Raw genomic sequence first — 6,794 nt, 5'->3', positions numbered from 1 at the left:
AGTGCTGAATATCTGTAATGCCGATTAACGTCTATGAGATTTGAGAATGCTCAGAAAGGATTGTGTTCTTAATTGCACTTACAGGAATTTGTCTCCTGTAGACTTACCTAAGCCTCAGAATAAGCTTAAAAGTCTAAAGTATAAATTTCACACAGTAAAATGGTTAGTTAAAAACTGATTTAACTCAACAAAACAACTCTGACTGAAAACATAAAATGCCATTGGGTATTCGGATTGGGTATTCTCTAATTGAGTATTCTCTTTAGTCACATGGAATCTATTACTATATCCTGTAGCAGTAAGGGAGTCAAGTATATCTGACTATAGGAACTACACTTGCGGTCAGTTTGCCAAATAATGTCAGTTAAGGTTTTTTGTATCAATATATAAATCCCTTTTAGGCCCCAACTACTTGACCATCACATCTTGTTATCCCATACTCTTAGCCGACTGGAATGAACCTGATGTATACTTAGAGACTCAGCCACAACTGGTCTGAGGAAAGAATTTCATGGTCAAGGGTCAATGAATGTGGAATGTCCTCCTGAAGGAGGCTCCCTGGGGTCCTTTGTTGATTGTTTATGGGGAGCATCGCATGGTCCATTTGTTTTGGTTGGCCCATTCCAGAATCCCCCATGCTTTTTCTCCCCCCTTGAGTCTGCACTCCCTTTCTTCTCCATTCTCTTCACAACTGGGAATTTATCACTTCAGTTGTTGTGGTCATAGGTACACCAGTTTTTTGGGTGCCAGGGCTGTTTGATATTGGCTGGCTATATCCTTCAGCTGGTTGTTTTTACTTTAAGGTTTAAGAGAAATTTAACCCCAAGGAACACTTTAATGATAATGTGAATTGGCAAGCCAAAAAATGTTTAAAACTCAGTGTGGTAGCTTCAGAAGTGACAAAACAGAATATAATCAGGACGTAGCACACTGATTTTTAAGAAAGTAAATAAGATGTGTATGGGAACAAATCAAACTTATACAAACTCATGTCCCTGCAGGCGTATGCATACAGTGCTTCCTTTAAAAGAAAATCTAGTGCAGTCACCCAACCAGATGTTTTCTACTCGCTAGATGGTACCTAACATGAACAAGAATACAAGTGGGACATGGATGCACAATTAGGACTATGAACCTGGGACCGAGCCATCATTAGATTTTCACATCCAGACCTTCTTTAAGTCTTGTAGTTTCTTACTGTACAATATTTTTAAGATGCAGCTCTTCCTATATATCAACACATCTAATAAAGCATCCCTTTCTCTGCCCTTGAGAAATGCAGTATTGCCTTACTGCTAACCTTTTTCTTGTATCAGACACAAGCTGCTTGTTTGTATTCACATTGGAAACTCTAAGAGATTCCAATCCTACCTCTCTCATATTCCATTAGGAAATCAGAGATCAATGTCCACCTTCAATTGGCCATGAGACTGCCTTCCACTACAACTTGTTCAACTTCTAAAAAACACCTTTGTGCTCTCTTCCACACTGGCCTTCATATTTGTAACCCGGGTGATACCCAAGTTTGTGCCCCCCCTTTCCAAATGAAGGGAAGATTAGCAGGGCAGGTGTGCTGTGGGGGTTGAAATTGCTGACTGTGTGCAGTTTCTCTCCTTCCCCTATACAGCAAAGCCAGGACACAGGATTACCCTAACTATATATAAAAGTAATAAGCTATAAAAGGTTATAAAATTAATACATACACACAGTTTACAGGAACTACAGACAGAATATTTATATGATGATGGGTGATCACTCATGAATGAGTAAGATAGTATTCCAAGGATCTTAATAGTGAGTCCACAGGTGGCTCCATGCCCAATTCTACATCCACATGTCTTGTTGCAGTGAGGACAGGTATTTCCAGGAGAGATGGATGCTGTGTTGCTGCATTGGATGTTCTGATGTTCTTTTTGCCTGTTCCTTTTTTCCTCTTCTGCTTGTCGATGAGGTGTTTCAAAGTGTTGAGGTCCCTCCCAAAGAGTCTGCCTCCATTTTGGTCAGTCCTGAGCAACCGTCTCCCAAGTGTTGATGTCAATGTTACACCCCTTCATGTTTGCCTTCAGGGTGCCTTTGAAGAGCCTTTTTTTGCCCTCCACTACTTTGCTGACCTTCTTGCAGCTGTGAGAAAAAGATTCTTGTTGCAAGGCAGGAATCAGGCATGAAAACAACATAACATGTCCAGCAAAGCTGGTTTTGGGTAATCATGGCCTCCAATTCCAATGCTTTTGGAATTTGCTTTGGCCAAAACACTGATGTTTGTGCATCTATCCTCCCAGCTAATCTGAAGGATCTTGTGATGGCACCATTGGTGGTACTTTTCTAAGTTCTTAAGATGTCTTCTGTATGTGGTCCAGGTTTCTGAGCCATACAGCAGAGTTGGAATGACAATGGCTCAATAAATCAAGAGCTTCATTTCAGCAAGTTTGTCATGATTTAAGAAAACTCTCTTACTCAGACGTTCAAATGCTGTGCTCACACATTTCAAGTGGTATTTCCACGTCAATGTCTACCTTTGATGAAAGATGGCTTCCAAGATGGGTGAAGTGATCCACGTTCTCCATTGATTTTAATGGAGTATGGGTTTGTTTCTCCATTGGAGCAGGTTGGTAAAGGACTTGCGTTTTCCTGATGTTCAGAGTTAGGTCAATACTCTCGTAGACTTCCAAGAATACATTAAGAATAGTTTGGAGGTCCGATTCAGATTGAGCAATGACAGCATGGTCATCTGCATACTGAAACTCCATTATGGATGTTGTCGTGGTCTTTGTTTTGGACATGAGTGAGATGCCTTGGTAGTTTCTGCAATCAGCTCTGTCCCCCTTCCTGAAGATAGTAACAAACAAGGCATCCCTTCGGTCGGCTGGGATTTCTTCCTTGTTTCAGTTTAAGGATGAGGACATGAAGCTGACATGCAAGTTGTTCTCTCTTCAGGTATTCATCAACACCAGCTGCCTTGTTATTCTTCATTTTCCTGATGGCACTCCTGACAGGGTAGGCAGCAAACTGAGGTCTTCTCCAATTGCTTTTTGCGGAAAGTTGTTGATTTTATCTTTATCGACAGTTGAGTCATGATTCAGGTGATCCTGGAAATGTCCTTTCCAGTAAGCATTGATGGATTTGCTGTCTTTCAGAAGTGTTGTTCCATCCTTTGATCTTAGAGGATTAAGGCCTTGAGTGCTAGGGCCATAGACAGCTTTGGTAGCACTGAAGAAGCCACGAGTGTCACACATGTCACCAAAATGTTGGATTTCTTTTGATTTCTGAATCCACCATAGATTCTTCAGTTCTCGTGTTCTCCTCTGCACCTCTGATTTTGCTTGTTGGTGTGCATTTTTTCTTGATGGCACAGTTGATGTCATTCTGCAAGGCACAGAAAACTTTCCATTTCCTGTTGATGAGATCTTGAATTTCAGAGTCATTTTCATCAAACCAGTCTTGATGTTTCCTGGTATTGTATCCTATGATATTTTCACAGAATGAGAGAACCACTCTTGAGTTCCATCCAGTGCTTGACTCCTGCTGAGTGCTCTGTTGGTAATGTTTCATTCAGGAGTTGCTGGAATTCTCTCTGCTTGAGTGGGTCCTTCAAGTACTCAATGTTTAAAACTTGTGTCTCATCTGCTTCTTTTGCATTCTTCGTTTAGGAGCAATCCTGATGGGCATGCAGGAATGGATGAGGCAGTGGTCAGTCCAACAGTCATCAGCATTAGTCATGGCTCTTGTAATCATGACATCCTGGCAATTGTGAGTCCGAACAATCATGCAGTCGATCAAATGCTGGTGGCTGACTCAGGGGAGACCAGCGAGGGACCACAAGGAAGGAGCTTCAAAGAGCTGGCAAAGAGCTGAGCCAGTGAGGTGGAAGCAGTTGCCCCACAAGAGCCTGAAGGAGTGGGACCTGCAGGCAGCAGTTGAACCCTCAGCAGCACGGTGTGCAGCCAGCAGGAGAGGCTCCCTGCTGGGCTCCAGGATCCCCTATGAGAGGCTGTAGCCAGCAGGAGAGGCTCCCCAGTTCCAGCAAGGATCTGAGTAGCGACCTGAGAGGTTCCCAGCTCTGCTTCCAGCTCCTCCAATAAGAGGCCAGGTAGTTCAACATGATGGATCCAGGAAGGTCAAGACTCCTAGCAGCTTGGAGCAGTGTCACCAGTGGCGGCCATGTGGTAGAGTTTCTGCTTACCATGTGGGAGATCCAAATTCAAGTCCTAGCTGAAGTAACTTGGGGCAAGTGAAGTAACAGGGAGATATCCTTGTTGCAGTGGAAAGGGGTCATTGTGTTTTTCCCTCTTTCCCCCTCTTCAGGTACCTAGGCCCTATATTCCATGTTAGTTGACATTTTGTATTTTGTACCTTTTTATATTTCACCAACCAGTATTGTTTGTTCTGCTGTTTCTGTTTTATATTTTGTTAACCCTGTCTTTTGTCAATGATTGTAAGTTTCTAACCTTTGTTGAATCCTGTCCCCTTGGGGCATTGTAGTGTCCCCTATACCCCCTAGTTTATGCCTGTTATGTTTCCAGTACTGTTCTCTCATTAAAAACGATATGGTTAAGGCCCCATTGGTGGTCTGGCTCTGCTGTATAGGGGGAGGAGAGTCCCTATACCTCCCACAGCGCTTGTGCACCTGCTTTGATCCCTTCAATTGGAGAGGGGGTACCTCTTGGAATACTACCTGGGTTACACTCTATAACCAGGAGAGGAATCCAAAGGGTCAAAACATTTGTCTGGTTAAGGCATACAAATTTATACTCCAATGGATTACCAAATTACAAAACATGAGGCACAAGCTCACAAAATACAATGTGCAGGGTTCACAAAATATGAGGTGCAGAGCCCGGGGAAACAAATAAACAATAGCAATGCCCCAGAAGGAGTGGCCCTGGATGAGAGGAAGGGAGTAGAGGGCCATAGATACCCCAGCTGCCCCATTAACCAACTAAAACATCCCTATTGCTCATCACAGGGGGAAGACCCTCTTCCCCTGTGGGAATCCCTTCCCAGGCAACACAACTCTGAGGCCTGTTGAGGCTACTCTCATTCCTGCAATGGGGCGCCTCCTCCCTCAACAGGGGATGCTTAGTTGCTCAAGGGCTCTCCGAGTGTCTGGCCTGGTCGGGGTCCTGTGTGCTGCTCTGTGCACTGCTGGCCCTACTTTGTGCCTGGGGCTGGAGACCCGAGTTGCCTGGTGTGGCACTGGGGTCTCAGCCCACTCCTGGGCTCTCCATGCACTGGCTGTGCATTGTGTACCCAGCTTCACGCTGGGGCTAGGGACCTGAGCTGCCATGTGCAGCGTCGGGGTCTCAGTCTGCTCCCAGACTCTCCGTGTCTGGCTGTGCACCAACTGCCTGGCCTTAGCTAGGGGTTGGAGACCTGAGCCACCTCATGCAGCTTCCAGGGTCTTGGTCCTGATCATACCGTCTGTGTACCACTTACCATGCTCCCTTATGGCGGAGCTGGGGGCACAGCCACTTGCCACTCCCTACCCAATGAGGAGGCTTTGGGCTCTTCTGGGGCAACAGGTCCACCCCACTGGCCAGCTCTGCCAGCCCTTCTTCACCCTCTCCTCCATCCCTCAATGCAGCTGCCTGTGTGCCAGGCAAGCTGCCTTTTTAGTCCCTTTGGAGGCTCCACCCCTGGATTGGAAACAGACCAATCAGGGAGAGGCAGGTGTTAATCCCCTCTCAGGTCCAGCTCTTTGCCTCACCCCAGAGTAGGGGCGGGACAAGCTTCTCCCCTGCCATCAATTGATTGGTGGGAACACCCCACCAATCGCTCAGAGCCCTTTCAAGCTGGCAAGCAAGTCCACCACATATTTGACAGGAGTTCCCTGGGAATGCCCTTATTATTTTACTTTAAATCCCTTTTTTCAAGCTCTTCTGTGCCATGACACCTATCAAAACTTTGGCTGCTGGTATTTTATGACTATTGTCCAGCTGTAGTGGATCACAGTTTCCATGTACTCCCCCATCTTTCTGTTCTATGTTAGTATAATGTAGTATAAAAGTAGCACAAAACAACAACAGTAACAATGATGATGATATTGATAATTTGTTCAGGAACTCATATAAAGCTGTGCCTTATTTTGCCTTACTACAGCATCAGCACTTTTCTTGAGCTATACTTGGATGGGGAAAATAGACTCATAGAAAATTAGAGTTTTAAGGGACCTTAGGAGGTCATTTAGTTCAACTTCCTGCTCAAAGCAGGACCATCCCCAACTGGATCATTCCAGCCAGGGTTTTGTCTAGCCAGGTGTTAAATACCTCTAAGGATGGAGATTCCACCGCCTCTCTAGGAAACCCATTCTAGGGCTTCACCACCCTTCTAATAAGAAAATTTTTCCTAACATCCAAATTAAACTTCCCTTGCTGCAACTTGAGACCATTGGTCCTTGTTCTGCCATCTGCCACCACTGAAAACAGTCTAGCCCCATCCTCTTTGGATCCACCCTTCAGGTAGCTAAAGGCTACAATCAACCCCCACCCCCAGTCTTCTCTTCTCCAGACTAAATGAACCCAGTTTCCTCAGCCTCTCCTCATAAGTCACATGCCCCAGCTCCCCAATCATTTTTTGCCCTCCACTGGACTTTCTTCAACTTGTCCATATCCTTTATGTAGTGGGGGGGCCCAGAACTGGACAACAGTACTCCAGATGTGGCCTCACCAGTGCAGAATAGAGGGGAATGATTACTTCTTCAATCTGCCGGCAATGCTCCTAATGCAGCCCAGTATGCTGTTAGCCTTCTTGGCAATTCTATTGGGAACTCTATTGACTCATATCCAGCTTATTGTCCA

Source organism: Alligator mississippiensis, chromosome 2 (assembly GCF_030867095.1).
Source record: "Alligator mississippiensis isolate rAllMis1 chromosome 2, rAllMis1, whole genome shotgun sequence".
In the NCBI taxonomy this organism is placed as follows: Eukaryota; Metazoa; Chordata; order Crocodylia; family Alligatoridae; genus Alligator; species Alligator mississippiensis.
The sequence above is the reverse complement of the archived record's forward strand: the minus strand, read 5'-3'. Positions refer to the sequence as shown.